The sequence below is a fragment of the Nycticebus coucang genome, chromosome 22, assembly GCF_027406575.1.
Source record: "Nycticebus coucang isolate mNycCou1 chromosome 22, mNycCou1.pri, whole genome shotgun sequence".
NCBI lineage: Eukaryota > Metazoa > Chordata > Mammalia > Primates > Lorisidae > Nycticebus > Nycticebus coucang.
Genome location: NC_069801.1, coordinates 35,237,506 through 35,261,348, shown reverse-complemented (window position 1 = coordinate 35,261,348; position 23,843 = coordinate 35,237,506). Strand labels below are relative to the sequence as shown.

Below are 23,843 nucleotides of genomic sequence, written 5' to 3'. Positions count from 1 at the left end.
TCCAGACTCCATCACATGAGCCCATGCTGGATTTTGTCTTTTCATTATGCCCCCAAATTCTATTACTCCATCTCACCTAGGGAAAATGACTAGGGAAGAGGGGGAGAGTGGGATACAGAGAGTCCGGGTGAGATATCCAGTGGCTTGGACCAGGGACATGGCAGTAAAGAAGGAGAGAGGAGATACAAGACTTCTGATGAATATGGATGTGGGAACGAGAAGGCTGGAGTCGAAGATGACCACCACTGAGGATGGTGGTGTCTTTTATGGGACAAGGAGGGATGGAGGAGGGGAGTGAGAAACAGCTTTGGGGAAGGAGAGATCCAAATGTGGTGGACGTGTTAATTTGGAGATGCCAGTCCAAGTGGGAATGTTCAAGAAGGCATTGGGTCTTTGGACAGACAAACCCAGCACTAAGAACAGAGACCTAGGGCAGAAATACACTTTTGGGAGTTGTCAATATGTAGATGTGATTTAAGGCTATAGGACAAGATGGTGTCACCTTAGCAGGTAGAGAAGAGAAAAAAGAAAAAGGCATCCAGCCCAAGACACACCAGTATGTAGAGACACACCTGCAAAAATGGTTCAGAAGGAATAGCCAGAGAAGCAGAAGGAGATCCAGCAAAGTGTGAAGCCTACCAGACAACAGCATGAATCTCAGGGAGGGCACGCTTAGCTGAGCTAGTGCTGCTCAGAAGCCAGGTTGGTGAGGCAGCGATGTCTGCTGGGTAGAGCCCTGCACAGACCACTGGTGATAAAAGCTGTTTCCATGATGATGGAATTGCAAAGGCAAGGGCTAAAATGAGGAGTAGAGGTGGTGTGTATAAACCCCTGTCCTAAATGGGAAGAAGGAAGCAGTGAAAATGGGCAAAGTGGCACGTGGAGGAGTGTGGGGTTGAGGGAGTAAGTCTTTGAACTAAGGGGTCCTCATGCACATATGTGCCACTCAGGATGATTCACACCAAGGGGCAGGTGACAATGCCAGTGGAGAAGGGGCAAAGCGCAGGAGCAAAGTCCCAAGAAAGATGTGGAAGTGACGTGAGGCACTGACGAGAAGCAGGCCCTTCCCTGGTAGTGGCGGCAGGAAAAGAAAATGCTTGTTTGGGACTGGGAAGCGGGCAGGGTTCTCTGAGCCCCAATTTAGGCCCCTTTTCACCATTCTGGGCCACCTATGTGCCCAGGTCTTCACCCACATGGATTTGTGAAGGGCTGTTTTGAAAACAAGAGGTGAAAACTTCTGTTTCTAGGAAACTGCTTAGATTCTTGGAAAAGTTATTCCTTTGTATTATCCCCCAAATAAAACTATTAGGCGATAGTCTATCTAGATTGACTCCGTGCTAGCCTATCTTTCCTCCAAAAACACAAAGGACTTCGAGGCATCAGAGAATGCTGATTATGTCACTGAGAACAGAGAGAGAGAGAAGAGGAGAGAGGAGAGAAAGGAGAAGAAGAAGAAGGGAAGAAGGGACAAAGGGAGGGAAGGAAAGAAAGAAAGAAAGAATGTGAAAAGCAAAATGGAAAGAAAAAGACATTGATTGTGGGGCAGACTGACTGTCTGAGTATGCTGGGGCCAGAAAGGAAGGAAGGAAAGAAGAAAAGGAAGGAAGAGAGGGAAGAAAGAAGGGAGGGAGGGAGAGACAGAAAGAGGGAAGAAGGGAGGGAAGGAAGGAAATGTGAAAAGCTAAATTGGAAAGAAGAGGACGTATTGATGTATTGATCATGGGGCAGACTTAGAGTCTGAGTGTTCTGGGGCCAGAGCCCTCCTGAGCACGTCAGGGAAGACTTCATTGCATACTATTAAAATTTAAAGTTGAATGTATTTTTCCATGCAGGCAGTGCTTTCAGCTCCTAGGTAGGGGCAATCCAGGGTAGCTGGTGATAACTCCCTGAGGCTGCAGCTGCAGTGGGAACGTAGCATTGCCTGGACCTGGACAGTGTCTACCTGAGTCCCTGCCTCCGTTCCTGTTCTGGGGAATCAGGCCACTCTCCCAGGAGGAAGCTGGCTTCCCTTGCCCCTGTGGCCTGTGCTCACTTTCCCCGTCTCTTGCTCTCTTTCAGCTTTTATTTTTACAGAAGTTAAATGCATGCATGGAGTGTAAAGAACCAAATATTTTCAAGCTGAGAGTGGTGGCCCACGACTGTAATCCTAGCACTCTGAGAGGCCAAGGCAGGTGGATAGCTTGAGCTCATGAGTTCAAAACCAGCCTAAGCAAAATCTCTCCAATCTCTACTAAAAAATAGAAAAACTGAGGCAAGAGGATTGCTTGAGCCTGATTTGGAGGTTGTTGTGAGCTATAATGCCACAGCACTCTACCCAGGGTGACAGCTTGAGACTCTGTCTCATTAAAGAATCAAGTATTTTCATAAATTTTTTTACAGAAAATAGCAGTACTCTTCCTCTTTACCCCACATTTTCTTCCCCCTACCCAACTTCAGAAGCAAAAACTTTCATCTCTTTTAGCTGATGATCCTGATGTACCACCACATCTCTAAATAACATGCATGGGTCCATTGGACTTGGGTTTTCAGCTTCCGGCATTATCTATTGACTAAAGAGCCTTTCTGCCTTCCATGCTTCCCTCCCGCAGCCCTGTCCTCTCATCCTTTCATTAGACTTGTATCATGTGTAATTCACAGCTAAGTCATAAAACCAACTGTGGTTACTTTTCCTTTCCTGTATTTTCACTGCAGATAATAAATGCATGTGTGTGTGTGTGTGTGTGTTTAACTGCACTTAGTTTCCTATATATCTGTCAATTATCCAACCCCAAATTCTCACCTCACCCAAATCTTCCCTCAAGACATTCAAGACATCCAGACATGGGCACTGTGCATGCTCCATCTTGCTGTGTTTTTCTGGAAGCTCCACGCTGCGCTGGTGCCTCCCACTGCTGTCTACGGGTCTCCCTCCACCCCATCCTAGAGACCTTCTTTCTGGAACCTTATGTCTTCTTTGACCTTGGTTTACATCCTCATTTTCACAGAGACTATTCTTCAGTGTGGTGTTCTTCCGAGGTACCTGAGAGATAAATATTTAGACCCTTTACCTGTCCAAAAATGTTGGATATGTTTTTATTCTGCTTTGCAGTTGATTGAAATGTAGAATTCTTTTTTTTTTTGGAGACATAGTCTCACTTTCTTGCCCCCAGCAGAGTGCCGTGGTGTTATAGCTCACAGTAACCTCAAATTCATGGGCTCAATCAATCCTCTTGCCTCAGCTTCCCAAGTAGCTAGGGCTACAGGCACCCACCACAACCTGCCACATCATCTGGCTATTTTTAAGATATGGGGTCTCACCTGGCTCAAGCTGGTCTCAAACTCATGAGCTCAAACAGTATATCTGCCTCAGCCTCCCAGAGTGCTAGGATTATAGGCGTGAGCCACCATGTCCAGCCAAAACGTAGAATTCTTTTTTTTTTTTTTTTTTTTTTGTAGAGACAGAGTCTCACTGTACCGCCCAGCAGAGTGCTGTGGCGTCACACGGCTCACAGCAACATCTAACTCTTGGGCTTACGCGATTCTCTTGCCTCAGCCTCCCGAATAGCTGGGACTACAGGCGCCCGCCACAACACCCAGCTATTTTTTTGTTGCAGTTTGGCCGGGGCTGGGTTTGAATCCGCCACCCTCGGCATATGGGGCCGGCGCCCTACCCACTGAGCCACAGGAGCCGCCCCAAAACGTAGAATTCTTGATTGGAAATCATGGTCCTTCAGAGTTTTGAGCATTGTTTTGAACAATGTTTTGAACATCGCTCCATTGTGTTCCAGCTTCTGGGGTTGCTTTAAAAATTCCAAATCCATTCTGACTCTTACTTCATTCTCTGTGACTTTCTCAGATTTTCTCTTCACCCCCAGAAGGAGAAATTTACAGGGATGGGTCTGAGTGTGGGTGGGTTTTCTCACTCAGTGGCCCTTTCAATCTGGTGACCTTGGGACTTATGCTTTGAGAAATTGCCTTGAATTCCTTGATGATTTCCTCTTCTCTCTTTTTTTTCCTACTCTCTCTCTACTCGTGTTGTTTGGGGGTTGGGCCTCCTGTCTTACTCCTTGAGTGTTCACACCTTCCTGTCGGACTTCCCGTTGCTTTGTACATACTATCACTGGACTTGGAGAGCTTCCCCCCATTTTGTCTCCAACTGTTCCATTGAATGTTTCATTTCTACAATCATAGTTATAGTTTTCAGGACCTCTTTTTTTTTCTTGAAAGTTCCCTTTAATAGTAACCTGTTCTTATTTGATGGAATCCAATATCTTATCTCTCTGAGGCAATTAATCTTGTTATTGTTGGTTGTGTTTTTAATTTTGATTTGGTTTTGGTTTTCTTTTCTGCATGATTTCTGTTTCTCTTGTGATTATTCATACATGTGTTTGCTTGGTCTTATTTCTCAAGTGTCTGGAGTCTTTAGTGTCTTCTCCTGGCTTTTTTTTTTTTTTTTTTTGATGGGGGGACTCAAAGATGAATGGAAGCAATGAGAGGCTCTCTGTTGATGGTAAGCATCTCTATAAATACCCACCTGGTCAAGTTGATGGCAGTATCTTTCTGTCTTTCTTCTTGGGCAGAATCCCTGTGAAGACTTCAGTCTCCCTTCTGGAAGATTAAGAGTTCAATTCCTACATACTGGAAACCACAGAGAGGAAAAAGTCAGAGAGATAGGAAGAGGATTTCAGCATCCAGTGTACATGCTTCACTTCTTCCCCCTTATTTCTTTAGGGAACTCCTTTCCCTGCCCTCATTGTGTCCAATGTCACCTCTCACAGGTGCTCAGTTCCCCCTTTCCAGAGGATAAACCTCCAGGCTTTCTCAGGGTGGAGGAAGGGTGGTCTCCCGAGCTGTTGGAGCTGAGGAAGGGATGGAAGTCCAGCAGCTTGTAAAAAGACCTTCCACCAACCATCGTTCTCATCCTTCTTTTGGTTCCCCTCTATCCTCACCTGCAGAGTCTCTGAGGAATCCTAGGATGTGAGCCAGGGTGGTTCTCAGCTTTCCCTACTGCAGATTTGGGATTCTGTTTTCTTGGGTCTGAAAAGTCTTTTCCACCCTTTCATCTCTTTCCAGTTTCTAAAATTTTATTGTCCGTCTCTCCTCTTCCTTGTGGGTTTATAATGCCATTAAAAAAAGAAAGAAAAAGAAAAGAGAAAGGAAGAGAAGGAAGAAATTTTCCCACCATCTTTTAGAAAGTGGTTTTCAAATACTTTCTAGCCATGGAACTCATTCTTTCAAAGAACTTTTCAAAGAAGGTCACCCTTTCAGCCCCTCCCACGGACCTCAGGAGCTGAGTGGCACCTCCCTGATCTTCTGGGATTTGGAGACACTGATGGGAAGTGGCAGGGTTCTAGAAGGTCTTTGGGCTTTGGACTGAGAGTCAGATTCTAACTCTGCCTCCAGTAATTACTGCCCAGTCCCTTTGCTCTCTGGACCTAATTTTCTTCACCTACATAGGGATAATCGTGCCTGTTTACAGGATCATTGTGAGAAGTGAACAGTAAGATGAGGGCTTGACTATCCCAGGTCTCACATACAGGAAGAACGCAGCAAAGGAGGCAGTTTCTTACTTCCTTTCTTCCTTCTTTCATTCCTTCCAACAGCATTATTCTGATTTTCTCTAGGCTAAGGTGGTCTTTCACCCAGGCAGCAGAGAGCTGCTGAAGGCTGTACATCTGAGTGTGTCTTTGATGCCTGTTGTGACTGCACATCAGATAAGAGAAAATATTCTACTCCGATTTCTGTAACTGCATTGAGCCATGGACAGTAAGAATGAAAACCAAAAGGAAAAATGACATATGGGTTGTCAGGCAGATGGAGTGTCTGAGAGCGGGGTTGAGTGTGGGTGCACCTCAATTCTCTCAACTGCAAATCACAGGAAACTGTTACCTTTTCCATATTTGGGTATTGTTTGAAATGAGGAGTCCTGCAGGAGGGAAGGCCATGAGATCCTTGTTTGGAAGATATGAGAAAGGGCTTGGGTTCTGCAGTCCAGGGCTTTGAGTCCTGACTCAGCCATTACTAGCTTTGTAACCTTGGGAAGTTCCTTTGTTCCTTGTGAGCCTGGGTTTTCTCACCTGTAAAAGGAGATGATGGTCATGTGGTTTGGAGGAGCCAGCTCTGGTTGTCATGACATGAGGTGTAGGGTCTTTCCAGCTCTTGTCAGCTGATAGGCTGCTTCTATCATCATCATTATTATTATTTCAAAATGCTTAAGAGATACAAATGTTTTTGTTGCATGTATAACTTTTGTAATGCTTGAGTCAAGGTTATTAGTGTGCCCATCACCTGAATGGTGTTCATTGTACCCATTAGGTAGGTTTTTGTCCTTCTCTTCCACCCCTCTTCACCCTTCCTGACTTCCAATGACTTTTATTTCCCTCTGTGACCTTGTGTGCCCAGCCAATGGGGTATGTCTGCTTGGCACTAAATACTGGGGTGTTGCTCAGAGAGTCTGTAGGAAAAGGCCCAGGTGAGGGAGCCATGTGGGCTACCTGAAGCCATGGTGCCTCCCTAAGGATAAGGTGGCCTTTTTCAAAGGTCAGAGGACTTAATCTGAGCTCCTCTGCAGGTACAGTGCCCTGGCTGGAGATGAAGCACCTTCTGGGAGATGTTTCATTCAGAGCCCAGATTTGAACACACGCAAAGGAAGGGGTGAGGAGCACAGAGGAGATACCAAGTGTCCAGAGGGCGCCCTAGCCCCACAGGCCTGGATTAGGGAGAAGAGAATTATTCCCTGCCCACATTGGAGTTTCTTGGAGTGGGAGAGGGGGCAGGCGAGGTGGATGATGAATGGGGACCTGTTCTCAGCTACAGCAGTTCCTGACTGTCCAGAGGGTGAAGGTCCAGTCCTGGAAGGCACTGATGCCCTCTACAGTCAGTCCCAGAGGCTTTCCCGCCTGGCTGTCTGCCCCATCCCACACGTACATGAAGCTCCAGCCTCATCTGTCACCCTGCTTGGTGCTCTCGGCTGCCTTTCACCACTTAGGGGCGAAAGGTGCATTTCATGGCTGTTAGGAACAGCCTGAGCAAGGCAGGTGTCTCAGTTTAGCAGTAGGTGACAAGGACACAGCTTAGGCATCAGCTACACTTGGCTTTGCCACTGACTAGAAAGCCACTTCACCTCTCTCAAGCTCAGTCTTCTCATCTGTTTCTCAAAATCTTGAAGATTAAGTGAAATGATGGCTGTCTGTAATGTACTTGGCATGTGGTAAGTACCTAGCATATAGTAAATTGGCTGCTGGGTAGTAAGTTCTTCCTTCAGGAATTATCAATATTTACTTCTGTGATTGCCTCTTCAATTGATGAGTAAATTCCTGGCATCTCTACAAGTACTTTGTTGTAGTACAGTATAAACTCTGAACCAGACCACTGACGTGAGATTCTTATATCTCTCAGAGAGGCTGTCTATGCATAAGTTATACAACTATCTTATGCCTCAGTTTCTCACCCATAAGATGGAGATGATAAGACTACTGTGAGTATATCACACAGCATTTGTGTGAGAATTAGCCAAAATGCTACATGTAAAGTACTTGTAGTGCCTGGCACATAATAAGTGCTAAATAAAATTCTGCTGTTATTATTAAAGGATCCCTAGGAATCACTTGATCCCAATTGCTCATTTTGCCAATAAGGAAAGTGTGGACTCAGTATATGCCAACAGGAAGAAGGAAGGGAGGAAAAAACATGTGATAAGTGTGCACAAGGACGTGACATGTGCCATCCTGATGTGGCTACCTTGATGGCCGGGAGGTGGTGGTGTGATGGTATCAGGTGGGGAACCTGAAGTGCCTTCAGCTCCCTTGCAGAAAAACGGCCAATCCCAGAGGATTCCTTTGGTTGCAGAGATAACATAGGGTGGCCTGGTCGTAGGGGTCACAGTTCCTGAAGGGGAGGAAGGCAGCCCTCCAAGGAGGTGGGGCCTCAGCAAAGGAAGTGGGTGTCCTTGCTGGGAGGCCTTGGGTGGCTTTGGCTACAGAGAATACACACTGATAAGCTTGGGCATCATGTTGGCAACCTGCTCTCAAACAGGTCAGGAGAAAAGAATTTACTTATACTCTGCTTTCAGCTTTTCTGTATGTTTGTGATTATTTCAAAATAAAAAGTTAAAAAGAGATATAATGGATAATGGTTCAAAAGAAAAGGGACTGGGGAAGCCAGGAATTGAAGGAATAGTTTTTTTTTTGTTTGTTTGTTTGTTTGTTGTTGGGGATTCATTGAGGGTACAATAAGCCAGGTTACACTGATTGCATTTGTTAGGTAAAGTCCCTCTTGCAATCATGTCTTGACCCCAGAAGGTGTGACACACACCAAGGCCCCACCCCCCTCCCTCCATCTCTCTTTCTGCTTTCCCCCCCATAACCTTAATTGTCATTAATTGTCCTCATATCAAAATTGAGTACATAGGATTCATGCTTCTCCATTCTTGTGATGCTTTACTAAGAATAATGTTTTCCACTTCCATCCAGGTTAATACGAAGGATGTAAAGTCTCCATTTTTTTTAATAGCTGAACAGTATTCCATGGTGTACATATACCACAGCTTGTTAATCCATTCCTGGGTTGGTGGGCATTTAGGCTGTTTCCACATTTTGTCGATTGTAAATTGAGCTGCAATAAACAGTCTAGTACAAGTGTCCTTATGATAAAAGGATTTCTTTCCTTCTGGGTAGATGCCCAGTAATGGGATTGCAGGATCAAATGGGAGGTCTAGCTTGAGTGCTTTGAGGTTTCTCCATACTTCTTGAAGGAATAGTTTTAAAAGGGCAGAGGCTGATGGGAGCCGACCAGGCAGATTTCTGGGCAAAAGGAGTTGTCTGAGCCCAAGAGGCATCAGACCAAAGAAGAAAGCAAGATCTAAACCCCGAGCAGAATTTTGGATCTGTGCTGTGACCAGGTGTCATCTTCTGTCATGGGTTGCTTGCAAGCCCAAGATGCATAGGCACAGCAGGAGAATCAGGGAGGTGTGTGCCGGGGCCCAGAAGCCAGCAGAAGCCAGTCTGGGCTTGGAGAGGGGTGGTGTGGGACAACCTGGCTGGGCAGGCAGGCTCCCATGAATGTGGTAACAGCCAACAGGGATGGTCCCAAGAGCCAAGAAGAGCCCAAGGCAGCCAGAGAGAAGCCAGGTTGTGAGCAAGGCCTATGACCCACTAGTGAGTGAAGCCAGCAGACTGGGCTAGAGGATAGCCAGCAGAGGTCTGGGCAGGGCTGTCAGAGTCTGGAGCCAAGGGCAGGCTAGGCACCTCCCTCCCCACCCCACCCCCAGGAAAAGTAGCAAGGAATAGAGGCAGCTGGCCTGGAAGGCAAGGGAGGCCTATCCGCAATGTTGGTGTTATTCAACCCAAAGCCCAGGGCAGAATCTTTAGGGGTTGGGGCTGGGGGTGTGAAGTATGTTCCCTAGTTCAGGACAGATAGCTACAGGCTACTAGAGAAGAAAGGTTTTTTACCAAATCCTTACAAAGAGGAGAAAGGTCCCTGTAGACTTTCAGAATGTCAGCAGAACTAGCAGATGGGCTGCCCCAAATTCTCATCTCCCCAAGGTTCCTCTCAAAAACTTCTAGGACTGATTAGATGGAAGTCTCAAGAACCAGATTCTAAGCACTGTGATTTTACTGAGGTTTGTAACTTCCCTGTTGACTGGGGGTTGTTCCCCCATGCCAGTGAGTAGGAAAACCTTTCCAATGCCCCCAAGAGGCAGCTGGGGACCGTGTCAGTGACCTCCGTGGCCAATGCTGGGATGAGGAGCCCGTGAGGCACAGGGGGAGGTGACAGCTTGAATGGGTCTCGACCAGGGGAGCAGAGTTTCCACTGGGGAGACAGCCGCAAGTGAGCAGGGACCCAGGGGCTAGAAGGTGGCAGGAGTGGTGTGGGTGTGAGCCAGCTTGGCCCCTACCAAGGAATAGGACATTCCCAGTCCAGACTCCAGCAGGGTCTCTGTGAGGCCTGGTTGCTGCAGGAGAGGGCAGAACCGTGTCCCATGCGTGCCCCTATACTGGTCCAGGCTGTCTTCCTTCCCCTGCCGGAGGCTAACATGCCTTTAGTCTGCTAGTTCCACCTTCCTGATGGACCCCTGGAGGCAGGGACCTTGCCTTAAGCGGGGGTAGGCGGTCTCGGGTCCACCAGGGATAGACATCAGGCTTGCTCAAGTCCTCACCAGAGGGGCCCTCACAGCCATGGCCAACATACTGAAAGCAGCAAGCTGCAGAAGTGCTTCATGTGGCCACCTTACTGTCCCCCAGTACAGTAATGAGGGCCCTGGAAGGGAGTCAAGGCTCTGGGTCTTCAAAGCAGGCAGGCCCGGAGTGAGGAGGGGGCTGGGGCTCCAGTAGGCTCTGCAGACTGGGCCAGCCAGCCAGCCTAGTGTATACTCCATCATCCTGCCTGCTGTCTGGACTGGGAACAATGTCCCTTTCCTCCTGAGGAATTTCCCCCTCCCCTTTCTCTAAAGAGGAAATGGAGGCTCAGGTGGAGGTCTGGTTCCTTCCCAGCTCTGCCTCTTGCTGTGTCCTGGGCAAGTTCCTCCACCTCAGTGTAACTCGGTTTCTTCTTCTGTAAGTTGGGGAAAATACAGTACCAGCCTCGTTACTGTGAGGTCACTATGAGGTTGCAGGGTTTTTCTGTCAGTGGAAAGTGCTAATCCCTGGTGGGGGTTAGCTCTCTCCATGCCTCCACAACCTCTTGCTCCAGATCCAAACCGTGGGGTTGCCATTTAAATAAGATCCTTATTTTTGTTCTTTTTTGGAGGGAGGGGGAGAACAGAGTTTCATTCTGTTGCCCCAGGATAGCTCACAGAAACCTCAAATTCCTGGGCTCCAACAATTGTCTTGCCTCAGCCTCCCAAGTATCTCGGACTACAGGCACCCACCACAACACCCAGATAGTTTTTCTATTTTTAGTAGAGATGGGGTCCACTCTTGCTCAGGCTGGTCTCAAACTCCTGAACTCAAATGATCCCACCGCCTCGGCCTCCCATAGTGCTAGGATTACAGGCATGAGCCATCTGATTTTTATTCCTTGCCATCTGATTTTTATTCCTTGTTCTCTTCCTTTCCCCAAATAACGGAGCCATCTGACCAGGTGCCAAATGCACCCTCTGTAATAGACAGGAGGAGCCAGGACCTCCGAGGCTGTGCCCAGAACAAACTGCAGCTTGGGGGCCCACAAGGCTGGGCTCCCTGCCCACCACCCAGCCTCTTCACCCCATTCCCTGCACTCCCAAGGCACCTCTGCGTGGTTGTTCCTAGTGCTCACCTTTCCATTCTGCGGTGCTGTCACACACTCCGTGCCTCTGCTAGGTGCCCATTTTCCACCTGGTAAATTCTTCAAAGACCCATGCAGTATTTTCCCACCTGTGAGGAGCTTCCCTGATCTCCTCCACGTCCATAACCACCCCTGCACCCGTTAGCCAGTCCACTTCTACGACCCTCTGACACTGCATTCTGTCCTCAGACACTGCTGTTTGTCACTTTGTCCAGTAACTCGTTACAGGCAGGAGTCAGAGCTGATTAGCCTTTGTCCCCAACACCTAGCACATAAATAGACGCCATAGGTAGTTTACTTTTTATCCATCAAATATTAATTGGGTGCCGGCTGTTGTAGGCTTTGGGGGTGTAACAAGGAACAAGCAGAGGAGAAGCAAGGGGCCCCGAAGAGTCAAATGATCTTGCAAAAAAGAACCAAGTTGCAGGTCTGACAGTGATTTCAAAGATGGAGTCATGGAAGCAGTGTGGGCCGTGTGCCCATGCTCTCAGTGAACCTGAGTAGAGCTGCGGGGGATGAGAGCAGGGTCTGTTCTCCTTCAGCCATTTAGATGACTCTGCGTCTCATCTGGACTTGATGCTTCCCACAGGGTCGCCTCCTTGCTGGTGGTCTTAAACGCACTATACATGTTTTAAATAGCATTAATAAGTGACACTTCTTCCAGGCAGGGCCAGTGCTGCTGGAGAGCTGCCCACGGGCTTTCTGGAGACACTGTGTTGACTCAGTTCTTTACTGGGCACTGGGCCTGACTCAGGGTAGCACATGGGGAATGAGTGGTCATCTGCAGCAAGGTCATGCCTGGTATGTCAGCCCTGTTTGGGAAGCAGAATATTGGCTCATAGTCCAGGCTGTGCTGCCAGTGGCTTTGTGACCTTGGGCAAGGCCCTTGCCCTCTCTGGTCTTTAGCCACTTTGTTGATTCTACAAGGCCTAGTGGTTTCAGAGGAGAGCACAAATCCTCCAACATGTGGTGTCTCTTCCTTAGAGCTGTCCTGGTGTGTTTGTTCTGAGAATGTAGCAAGACCCTCCTGGGAGCTGCTTCAGTTCTGTCTCTGTATCTGTTCTCCAGCAGCTCTGAGCCTACTGAGAGCATTCCCTGCTTTTCTGTGCCCTGAGGGGAGCTGGTTCTAACACAGAGGGAGAGGGGTGGAGGGAGGCAGCTTCCTGGGTGCTCCAGCCCCACCTGTCTTCTCCACCGAAGTCCCCACTAAGCATACCCAGGAGGGACCTCAGGTGACTGAATCCCTGGTGACCACTGGTTGAGGTGCAGCATGAGGCCCCAGGGACTGAGCCTGTACCAGCTGTAGTCACCTGCCCGTCCACCCTGTCTGCAGCCACCCTGTTTACTGAGGGTCTGGCTGTGCAGAACCAAGCACTAAACTCAGAGGGGCAAAGGAGTTGCCTGTGGTCTTATAGATAGTAAGAGGAGAGCTGGGACTCCCAGGCAGCACTGCTTGGCTTCAAAACCTGTGTCCTCTCCTTCACCCACTACCACCATCTGGATGGGCCTTACATCCTGCTTCTAATTCTCAACCACCTGCCTAGAAAACTCCTTATGAGACTTTGTCCCTGCCCCTCCCTGGTCCAGGGCCAAGTCTGGAGTGGCCTGGTGAATGCTGTGGGTGACAATGATGATGATGGTGATGATAATGATAGTAGTGGTGGTGCTTCCCTGGAGCCCATGGTGAGGGATAGGGTTTATAGTTAGGAGGCATCACTACCCCTTTCTGATAATCCTTCATGCTCTAGACCATTCCTCCCACCTGCAGCATCTCCTCAAACCATGAGAGCCAGAGGGTATTTAATCCAGTGAGGAGTGGGGTGGAGGTCAGTGCCCTTCTGCTTCTCACTGGCTGTGTGACCTCAGGCAAGTGACTTTTCCTCTCTGAGCCTCTATCCCCTCATCTGAAAAAAGATGAATGACATCATTCCCTTCACTAATTTCTAGTAAAGGATAATGGAATGAGAAGACGTTAAATACTGAAGGATCACAAATATTTAGTATGTATTACTGCTGCTGCTGGTGTCCGTCTTGTTGAGCCCAGTTAGCCACAAGGCAAAGGCAGCCTCAGCCACGCTGTTGGGCCAGAGAGGCCTTCCTCGTCATCTTGATCATACCATTGACATGGAGCTCTTGTCAGTAAAGCATTGCTTCATACTCAGACAGAAAATAAAGACCATTTGGTGGCTGTGTCTGAAACACAGCTTGCAACATCAGAGCACTTGTGACAGGAACAAACAGAAGCAAGATCACCGGCTCTGAGGACAATGCCTGTGAGGACTCTTGAGAACTAAGCATGACCAAGACGTGGCAGGAGATTGGACACTCAGACAATGTGCTGTTTCCAGTCCATGAAAAATGGCTTATGTGCCATCAAGAAGCTTCTCCAAGTACTTCCCCTTCACTTATGTCTGAGGAGACTAGACCAGCTACATCTGTAGCAGCCTCCACCTCATTTTCATGTTCTGAGTTTGCTTTCTCGTGTCTGGCATCTGGGTCATGATCAAGTCCATTTTGATGGAACAGATGAAGTGTTCTCCACTATCTGGCCACCATCTCCTTTAATCTCTGAAAAGATTTCACAGAAATGGCCTTTCTGCAGGGTATCCTGGCCAGCAGGGACAACCCTCACTGTCTGACCCTAACAGATGACCCCTGGAAGCTTCTGATAACCACATTTTTCACCCTGCCTTCCTCTGGCGCACTAAGTACTACCCGAAGCATCAAGCTCTTTCAACCAAAGGGAAGATGAGACCTGATCAGAAGCAGCAGCTCCAGCATCCACTCATCATCCAGCTGTGACAGTGCCTTGGCTCTTCAACCCCACATTCTGTTCGTGAGGCCACTAATTTGGCCCCAGCTTTGAGCAGTCAGATGTGTAAGGCAATGGGTTGTTGGTGAAGGATGACAAAAATCTAAACCAACTCACTACGGGAGTCTTATTCATGTTTCTCAAGGGCAAATAACCAAAACCCTTTGTTCTTCAACTTGGAATTTCTGCTAAACCATCCCACTTCGCACCCCTATCTTCTTGATGAAAATCTAACAGCAGGGCTTACTTCACTGAGCTTTTACTGCCCCACATAGTCTTTACCCGACTGTGATCCTGGTCTCCACTTTAGAGGTATTAGAGTGGTATGAGCTCTGTGTCATGTGGATCCTGTGTAACAGGAGGAAACGAAGCTAAGTCTTCTGCACTGCATTCAGTATCAAAGTTTGGATGCTAAAATGCTTCCCGTTCCGAGTCGGCAATTCAGTCTTCATCACTAGAATTCGCTCCTCGCCGTCATCACCTTCTCTGCCTCTGCCCACTTGGGATACCACTGCTCTGGGACGATCTTTGCCCTTCACACCCTCTCCTTCCTCTACATTCATGTCACTTCCCTCATCTTCTCTTCTTTAGAACATTGACCTTTCTGGGAACAGGATTCTGAGCAGAGAAGGGGACATAAAGAAATCTTCTCTGCAAGAAGCTTCCTCCCCCTTGGACAGGACACTGGCATGGGCATGGTCACCTCCATCCTCACCCAGTGGGGGGCCTGAGGAAGTCTTGGTCCCCTTGGCTGTGACCTTGGAGGGCTTCTGAGGGTATCCCATCAGCATGTTTTGGATTCTTTTGTAAACCTGACCATGGAGGAGGAAGAGGAGATAGTAGAGAGTCTTCATCATGGTTTTGTATCTATCAACTGGTTCCCTGATGCCAGGGCTGGGTACTTGTACCAGCCTCTTAGGCTTCACTTTTGAGTTGGTGAGGAGGACATCTCCAGGCTTCCCAGCCTATCAACAACTGGGCTACTTCTTGGTTTTCTTTCCATTGTTGAAGAGTCAATCTGACTGTTCTGAGTGCTCTCCAGCAAGCTGCTGGCTAGAGCAAATGCTGATTGAACCCCTGCTGTGTGTTGGGTAAGCACACAAGCTATATTAACTAAGTTAAACTTGCAACATCTCTTTGAGCATGTACTATTTTTTACTTATTTTTTTAATCGAAGCATACTGTACATACAAAAAATTCGAGTCATAAGTAGACTACTCCATGAGCTACTATAGATGAACATACTCATGGAACCGGGCCCGCTTACCTACAGGTCAAGAACTAGGACATCATCCTCATTTTAAAGTTGAAGAAACTGAGGCACAGAGCCTGATGAAAGGCACACAGCCTGGTTTCATGGGTTTGGGCTCCTTAGACCGACTCTTTTCTACTGCCCCGTGCTTCCCCTATGGCAGGTATAACTGGGGGACATGACTCATCTCAGGGTCAGGGAAAGCTTCTAAGGATGTAGGGCTGGATCTGAGCCCTATGGGAGGATTGAGACCCTTCCAGGCAGGGTGGTCTGCTAAGAGGCCCTGTTACAGGGAGCGACCCTGGGCAGATGCAGGAGGAAGGAAGTGTAGGCAAACACCTGTCAGGGCAGCAAGCTGAGGGGCAGCCATGGGGCTCACAAAAGGATTCCTCCTCCCACAGAAGGGCTCTCCACAGCCATCCCTAAATAGCTCCCTGGACGAAAACCTTCTTGGAGGCGAGAAAGTCACATTTCCATAGAGAGGGTTAGAGATATAGGGCTTTCACTGGAAGGGTGGCTCAGCCTGCGAATAGTAGCTGGAGAGGCAATAAAACAGTCACATGGCAGCCACAGCCCACAGCTGAGTGCTCTGGGTAGTCATCAACACCCCCACCATGGGCAGGTGCCTGCCCAGGGTCACACCACTGGTAGGAATGAGGCAGGATTCGAACTCTGCAGTGTGACCTGCCAGCAGTCCCCATGCCTAACCACTGTACTCTGCAGCGTAGGAATCAGACAGGCCCCTGTGAGCCATGACCACACCCTTCCTTCCTGTTTTCCCACCCACTCACCTACTGGCTATTTGTGGTTGGAGCGCCAGTGTGCATGCTATTTCCATTTATATTCCAACTAGACCCACTAGACCTAGAGTCCAGCCTCCCTCCCACCACTGGAATCTGTTTGGCCCCAAACTTGCAAGGTCATTTACCCTGTGCTTGAACACTCCTTCTATCAGGAGTGTTGCTTTTCTTCAGGTTTGTAATTCTGGGATTTAGAAAGATTTTTCTTAAAATAAGCCCAGATCTTCCTTTCTGTCCTGGTTCTGCCTGATTGCTGAGCTACCCACCAGGAGGCTGACAGTGGTCACAGATATGGCCTGAATTGTCCAAGGACAGGTTTTCCATGAGCCTGGTTTCTCCTCTGTGCTCAGATGGTAGGGAGCAGATGTGCTCAGGGCATAGAGTAAGAAGGTGGCTGTTAGCGTGAGACAGTTAGGGTGCCCTTCCTTTCCCCCTTCACGATTGGAGTCTGTAAGTCCAGGACTTGAACACATAGCCCCCTCATAAATTCCTCAGGTTAAAGCCATGAGGAAGCTGCAAGGGACTCCAGCTGGCTGCCTTTATGAACATCGATTACCTTGCCCCATTCAGTTGCATCAGAAGCTATTTCACAGCCTTCACAGAGCTGATACCTTGCATTCATTACTGAGTTTAAAAACTGTTCACAGCCTTTTCTTACCTTATTTGTATCTTCGGTGTATGTGTATCGCTGTGCAAGCGGGAGTACTGAGGCCTCTCCGGTTGTGGTGGCCCAGCATCTTCATAGCTACTGGCCCACAGCATTGGTCAGGCGCCTAATGTATACGCAGCTGCCACCATAGGTGGCCTTAGTCAGCATGCCCTCTGCCTACTGATCCACACAACCCCAAAGGGGAGCTTCCCTCCTTCCCTGTCCTCCCCACCACCACCTACAAGACACAGGCCAAGCTTGAGCTGGGCACCTGAAGCTTTCCTGGGCCAGCCTGGAGATGGCCTTCCTGCCTTAATTCCTGCTACTTCTACCCAGGACTATCATACAGAATTGTGGAATTCAGTAGAATTCCTATAAAAAGCACCTACCACACAGTTAGATGCTCAAGAAATAATAGCTATTTCTTTTTCTGTGATTAAAAAGATTACACCTTTTACCCTCATTGATTTTTTTTAGTGCTCTTTAGCAAAAAATAATACATGCATTTATAAGTATTAACCAAGAGGAAGAGAGCTTTCCAGTAGAAAGGTTGTTGCACATAACCTGGCACATAACAAGTGTCTGGTCACTGTGTGCCCAGCCCACCAACTCTGGGGAAGGAGGCAGCTTCAGAGTCTGGTCACTTCCCCATTCTGGGTCTGTTTTCTGTCTGGGGCTCGAGGGAATGAAGCTGAAGAACACTGCAAAGAGGAGACAAGGACCTACATCAGGCTGGGCCGGATCCAGCCCCTCACCGAGGGGCTTTGGCTGTTCCGGGCTATTTCCAGGAGAAGGTAGACAATCTGGGGAGGAATTCTTCCCACATCAAATTGTTTGGGGATGTGGGAATGTTAGGACGGGAGGGAAGAAATTTCAAGCAGCATCATATGTTTTGGAGACTGTCAAGTGAAAGAGGAGATGGGCCAGCCAGAGTTTGGACCATGAGAGTAAGTACAGGTTGACAAACTTGATAGCAACCTTCAAGAGAGCTGCCCAGACGTGACAAGAGCTGCCTGGGAAACTGTGAGTTCCCAGGGGCCAGAGAAATACTTGCCTGTAGGAGGGTGTGAATGGGATCCACCTGAAAATGGCCAAATTCGAGCATGCACAAGCTTTCTTTGCATTAGAGTCTTAAGGACCTTCTAAGCATGAATGTTCTCTAACAATAATTTTCAAATTGCTTTAAATTCACAGAAGTCTTTTTTTACCTAGTTCAGTTTATATAGATCCCTACTCAGAAAAACAACTTGATACAGAGCTGCTATGGTTGGGGGAGGAGGACCCCAAGTCCCACTGCCCAGCATCCCCACCCTACCCCAACTAATCCTAGTCCAGAACCCTGCAAGCTGGAGCTGCTGAAGGCTGGAACTACTCCACCTGATCTAAAAAGTCTACTCCTCTCTGGCAGTTTCACTTCTACAAACATGAGGGGCCCAGCTCTGGCTTCCTGCCTGCCCACTAATCTCACTGTCTGGTCGGAAGCAGGGTGTTGGCTGCATTCCACGGACTCGTGCTGGCTTCAGCCCAGGCTTGGAGCCTGCTTGCTTGTCCTTAGGCATCTACACTTGGTCACTGAGAAATCATTCCACAGCATCTCCACCTGGCACACTCAGTCCTGTAGAATCGAAGTATTTCCTATTCCAAGAGCCATGCTGGGTATCAGCCCCCAGCTGCTGCTGTCTTCCTGACAGTCACACTAGGAACTGATGTTTTCTTAGTATGAAAAGTCACAACAGTGAAACCGAGAAAATGGTGAAAATGACACTTCCATGTTGCAAGCCTGCAAAACTGACAAGGGCAGCCCTCGGCAGCAGGAGTCCTTCTGGAAAGTATAGAAGAGAGCAACTTTGACCTGCTGTTGGCCTTCCATCGGGTCACCACTGAACTCTCTAGAATCTGGTTCCTCTTTCTTCCTGCCCTCACCTCTACCCAGCTCAGGCTCTATGCAGCCTGTACTTGGCTCCTGGGCCTCCCTGCCGATGACAGGAGCCTCCTCAAACATCAGTCTCACGGTCAGACCTTGGACATCTACACCCAGATGAAAGCTTTTCTTCTATGAGAGTCAGCTGAGGCCCAAGCTCACTGGTTCCATCTCTGATCATATAGCACTTTGCACATTGTCTCAATTACTATTTCTGTCTCTTTGTTTTATGACCTTTTTTAAGTGCCTGTTAGTCACTTAAGACCAAGAACAGACTCTGATTGAGCTTTATGTTTATGGCCCTGGCCCAGCCCGAGGCTCAGACCAGGCCTTCCTAAGTACTGCCGAGTAAATACAGAGTGCTGCTTGCAGTTCACATTCTTGCCTAAAGCAGAGACTCTCTGGCAGGCTCTGCGCCTGTGCTGAATTACATGTGTGCCATGGAATTCCAGGCACGGCAGACCTGTCCCTGGATGCCACACTATGTGTCCCTCACACTCAGTGCTGTGACATGATATCATCTCTGCAGAACTCTGACACAAAGAGAAACTGGGGTGTACCCAGAGCCCAGTTTGAACTTCCCAAGTGACCCAAAACTCAGCCTCCCCAGTTCATTTTTCCCCAAGGAATGTGTTTCCTACCTCTTGGCAACTGAATATTTTTAGCAGATACACAGCTCCGCAGGCCGTGCCACCTAGCATTGCTCCTCTTCCCGCAGACATCCCTTGGTTTTTTCGTTTCGCTGGGGGAGCAGTGTGTCGTCGCAGACAAGTCAGCCAGCTCACTGTGACTAGACCTCTAAGGGCACAGTGGCTGCTGGGAACTGGGCCCAACCTCCCTTTACAGGACATAGGCTTCCCACAAAGGTGGGTCTCAAAGTGATGGTATATGCATTCCTAATCACGTCTTCCTCTTGCTTGGCATGACTGTACCCAAATTGCATGCCTCTGTGGGGGGAAGCATATTTGACAGCAAGAGCATGATAAAATCAGAAATTTGGCAAACCTTTAAAATACCCAAATTTGGTGGGGATGCAAGAGTTTTACAATTTAATATTAATAATACATGAAAAAGTCAATAATGAAAATGAAGGATAGCCTCATAGAATCTCAGATTAAGAAGGAAACCCAGAAGCCATTGAGATGTTCATCTTCTCATTCAAGAGAATAAAGCTGCTTAGTGAAGAGAAACCTCATGGGCTTGAAGGTCAGACATGCCCTCTCCTAGCACATGACTTTGGGGAGATTACTTTCAGCCAGAAGTTTAGCACCACACTGAATCGGCCTCTTGTATTTTATTTGACTTCCACAATGTTTTTTTTTTTTTTTAATTACAGAGTAGTTAAATACAGAACTTAATAGGCAGGTGACCTGAGTTCAAATTTCAAGTCCACTAAGTGACTGTGTGATCTTGGGCAGGTCACTTAACCCCTCTGATTGTTTTCTCATGTGTAAATGGGATGATTAGGACCCCCCAAAAGGACTTTCATGCAATTTAATGAGGAAGTGCATATTTAAAATAGTTCTTGGCACCCTGTAAAAGCTACATAAGAGTGCTAATGTTTTTAGCTTTTTAAAAAAAAATCTAGATTTGTGGTTTTCTTGAAAAAACTGGAAGATATGATAACCTCTTGCAATGTTTGGCTGAAAGGGAGTAGCCACCGCCCCTGCAGCGAGGGATATGCCCTGCCTCCCAAGTCCCCACCGCCCCTGCCCCTCCTGTGCCTCCTCTTTGTCATGTTGCCAGCCCATCCCCCTTTAGTGCCTGAACTTCCACTTGGTCTTAAGAATAAATATATCCATTTATATTTACTAATACAAGTATGCTAAACTAAATATATCCAATATCCACGTTACGAGGTTGGGACAGGAGTAAACAAGCAACTTCACCTAAAGCCCCTGTATCACTGTGTGGGATGTATCAGGAGCGCATAGTAATCTTGAAGTCCCTCCTGCTGGAGGATCTCACAGCCTGTTCATCTGGCCTCTGGGTGCACAGTGCTTGTGATAGGGAGCTCACTACCTTACAGGGCAGCTTCGTTGCTGAGTCTTTGTCATATTCAGAGCCCAAGATCAGCAACCTCATTCATTACATTGCCTGAAAGCCTATTTAATTTCCAGGACACCTCTCCTGGAACCTCAAATATCTGTGTGCTTGGTTGGAAGCTCCAGGTTTTAGAAATGCCTCCAAAGAGTCCAATGTGTCACATGCTGATAGTTCAGTATCAGCAGCTGAGGGGATTGTAGGAACAGCTGCTGATGGCAGGAGAGGATCTCACATGGTAGGTCATACCACGTCACATCTCAGAGCACAGGAGTCCGATCTGGGGTCCAGTCCCTGCCTCACCACTCTCTAACCACCTTCTGTCTCTTTCTCTATTGGGTGAAGATAGTAAGGCCCTCTTGATAAAGAGGTTGTTCAGGCATCTTTTTATTTTCCATTGAATCTATGAGTCTTACGGCCACAGCATAGGAATGAAAACAGAAAGCCTTCCATGTCCCTCCCCATGGCCTCCACAACCTCCTCCCCCCAAGCAGCAACAGAAAGCTGCTTCCAGGCAGGAGTCTGGGATCACAAGTGCCACAGCCCTGGCTCAGGTCCCTTGAAGCAGCTAAGACTTTCACAATCCACAGAAACTGTTCTTTTTCTTTAAGAATAAAACCAAACATTGCTTTCCAGATAGACTGATGCCTCTGGCTTGTCAGGGCAGCAGAAGACAGGTGGGCAGTGGGGCTGGGAGAAATTGCGCCCTGTCCCAGGAACTGAGTCAGCCCCACAGAGCTGGACTGTCTTGCAGCCTTAGAATGGGCAGGCAGCTGGTCACTTGGGTGAAGAGCAGCCTGTGGCATAGGCTGGTGGTTTGGGTGGAGGAGGGAAGAGGCCTGCAGACCTGGGAGGCAGGACTGTGCCCCTAGGATTGTCTGGTTTCCTGCCCAAATTTCTCTGCAGCCATCAATACCTGGGGGCTCTGCCCCAGGGCTGGCAGCCTTTCAGGAAGGGCTGAGTGGAGAATGATGCTATTCTTGTTTGTCTGCAGTGTCTCTGGGAATACTAGAGTAGGATGGTGCTAATGAAACCTTGGTCAGCATAGTCTGAAAGTGTTTGAGCAGCAAGTCTGTGCAGGAACCCGGAGCTGAGGGGGAACATCACTGGCTGGGTGATCTTAGCCATCTCACATGAACTTGCTGAGACTCAGTCCCCTATTCTGTAGAAGGGGGATGATTGTATAGAAATCGTTAAGGGTTGATGAGAGGATTGGATGACATCAAGGGCAGGACATTTGTGCAAAGCCCTGTAGCAATGGCACTTTGCTGTCTAGAGGTAAAGACAATTATTTTTCAAGGGAAGGAAAGTGACTTGCCTGAGGTGATCCAGTGAGTTCCATTAGGAGCCAGAATCAGACCCAAGTCCCCTGCTGCCCTCTACACTATGAGTTGAGTTGTTCCTATTCGAAAGTGCTCGTGTTCACGTAATTCACCATGGTTCTGGGGGACTGGCTAGGTCCTGTGTCCTTGGAGAGCCCATGGCATCAGGTTGCACTTGTGCTCAGAGGTTCGGGGAATGGGAATGGGAAAGTTCAGGCTGAGGGATGATAGCAGACCTGAGGAAAGAAGGCCTTGACTTGTCTCTTTGATGTGGAACTCATATTCATTGAGCACCTGCTGGGTACTAGATGCTGTGCTAGGCTCCAGGGATGCACCAATGGATAAGCAGATGTGGCCCCTGCCTTCACATGGATCATGGGGACTATGCTTGTGAGAAGGCCATAGCAGTCCACATAGGTTGACAGTGCCCTGAAGGAATGGGTGAGACCCCCAGGAAGGGTGTGTAAGAGGCCTCTGAAGGGCAGGACATTTGTGCAAAGCCCTGTAGCAATAGAGGTTCTGGTCAGACAGGAGATGGGATAGTTCCAGAACAGGGAATTTGGGGCTCCAGGTGATATTGGGTATGGCTAAATGGGGAGTACAGCAGAGGATAGGAGATCAGTAAGAATCAGTGGGAGATGAGCTGGAGAGGTGGCTAGGGCTAGATGGTGCCCTGAGCCTTCTGGGCCAAGGATAGGGTAAAGCTTCATTCTGAGGGTAGTGAGGTAAGCGAGGGGTGGAGCTCCAGGCTGGGAGGAGTGGCAGGACCAGACAGATTCAAGGAAAGCTCCTGCTGGCTGTTTTATGAAGCAAGGATACAGGGGTGTAGGAGAAGAGCCAGCAGCCAAGGCTGGTGGCAGAACATGGCACTCTTGCAACGTGCACAGCTGCAGCATTATGACTGTGCTGGGGGACTGAGCATGGGGAGGGAAAGGAAAGGAGCCATGGGTGCAGGAGCCGTTCACTGAAACCGGAGCCCAGCAGGAGACGCTGCAAGTGGAGTAACTGGGGCGGGGCTTCAGGCACATAGGGGTCTGAGGTGCCTGAAGACCACCAAGGGTGATGCTGAGGGCCACAGGATGTACAGTAAGGTGGTCAGAGCTGGACAAAGAAGAGGAAGCCATCAGTGCCCATGTGGAAAGTCACCTGGGGAAGGTAGGAGGTGAGAGGGACACAGGGTGGAGCCTGGGGTGCCAGCATGGGAAGGGGTTTGCAAAGAAGACACAATCAGGAAAGAAGAGGGTCACCAAGGCCAAGCAGCTGCCCCTGGCAGGCCAGTGAAAGGGCAGGCTGTATGGGGTGAGTACAGGGGGTGGAAGGTCTCACACTCAAGCTGAGAATCCACACCTCCCCTGAGCTCCATGCCAGTGTCGCCCACGGCTTCATGAGTCAGAATGCTCTTCCTCCTGGAAGTGTGCCAGGATCCCCTTTCTTGGGCCTGTTGCCTACCACAGCCTTTCCCGCTCTGTCTGGATTGGACGCCACACATTTATGGCATTAGGCCAACAAGACAGCTAGTAGGATCCTGCTGAGCCTATGGGATGGTGGGGGCTGCCTTCTGAGGGTGGAAGTAGGAGCTTTTCTATTTGGGCTTCAGGGGCAGATGTGGCCCTGACACCCAGCAGGTGGGCCGGCTACCTGGCAGCAGGCTGCTGAAAGCTGGTGGCACTTCCTGACATATCCCCAAGTGCTGAACCAAGGGTGCTAGGAATCTGGGTCCCACAGAGCTCCTGAGATGGGAGTGAAAGAGAGCGAGCAGGGCTCCTGGCTGCCAAACTCTGAAGCTGGGAAAGTAGTGATGGT

The 23,843-nt window shown here is 48.7% G+C and overlaps 1 protein-coding gene across 5 annotated transcripts in view; it reads left to right on the top strand.

Moving 5' to 3' along the window:
- The window catches only part of HIVEP3 (HIVEP zinc finger 3), a 523,619-nt gene that overhangs the window by 482,097 nt on the left and 17,679 nt on the right, over positions 1-23,843 (top strand). The gene's annotated exons all lie outside the window — the stretch shown is intronic.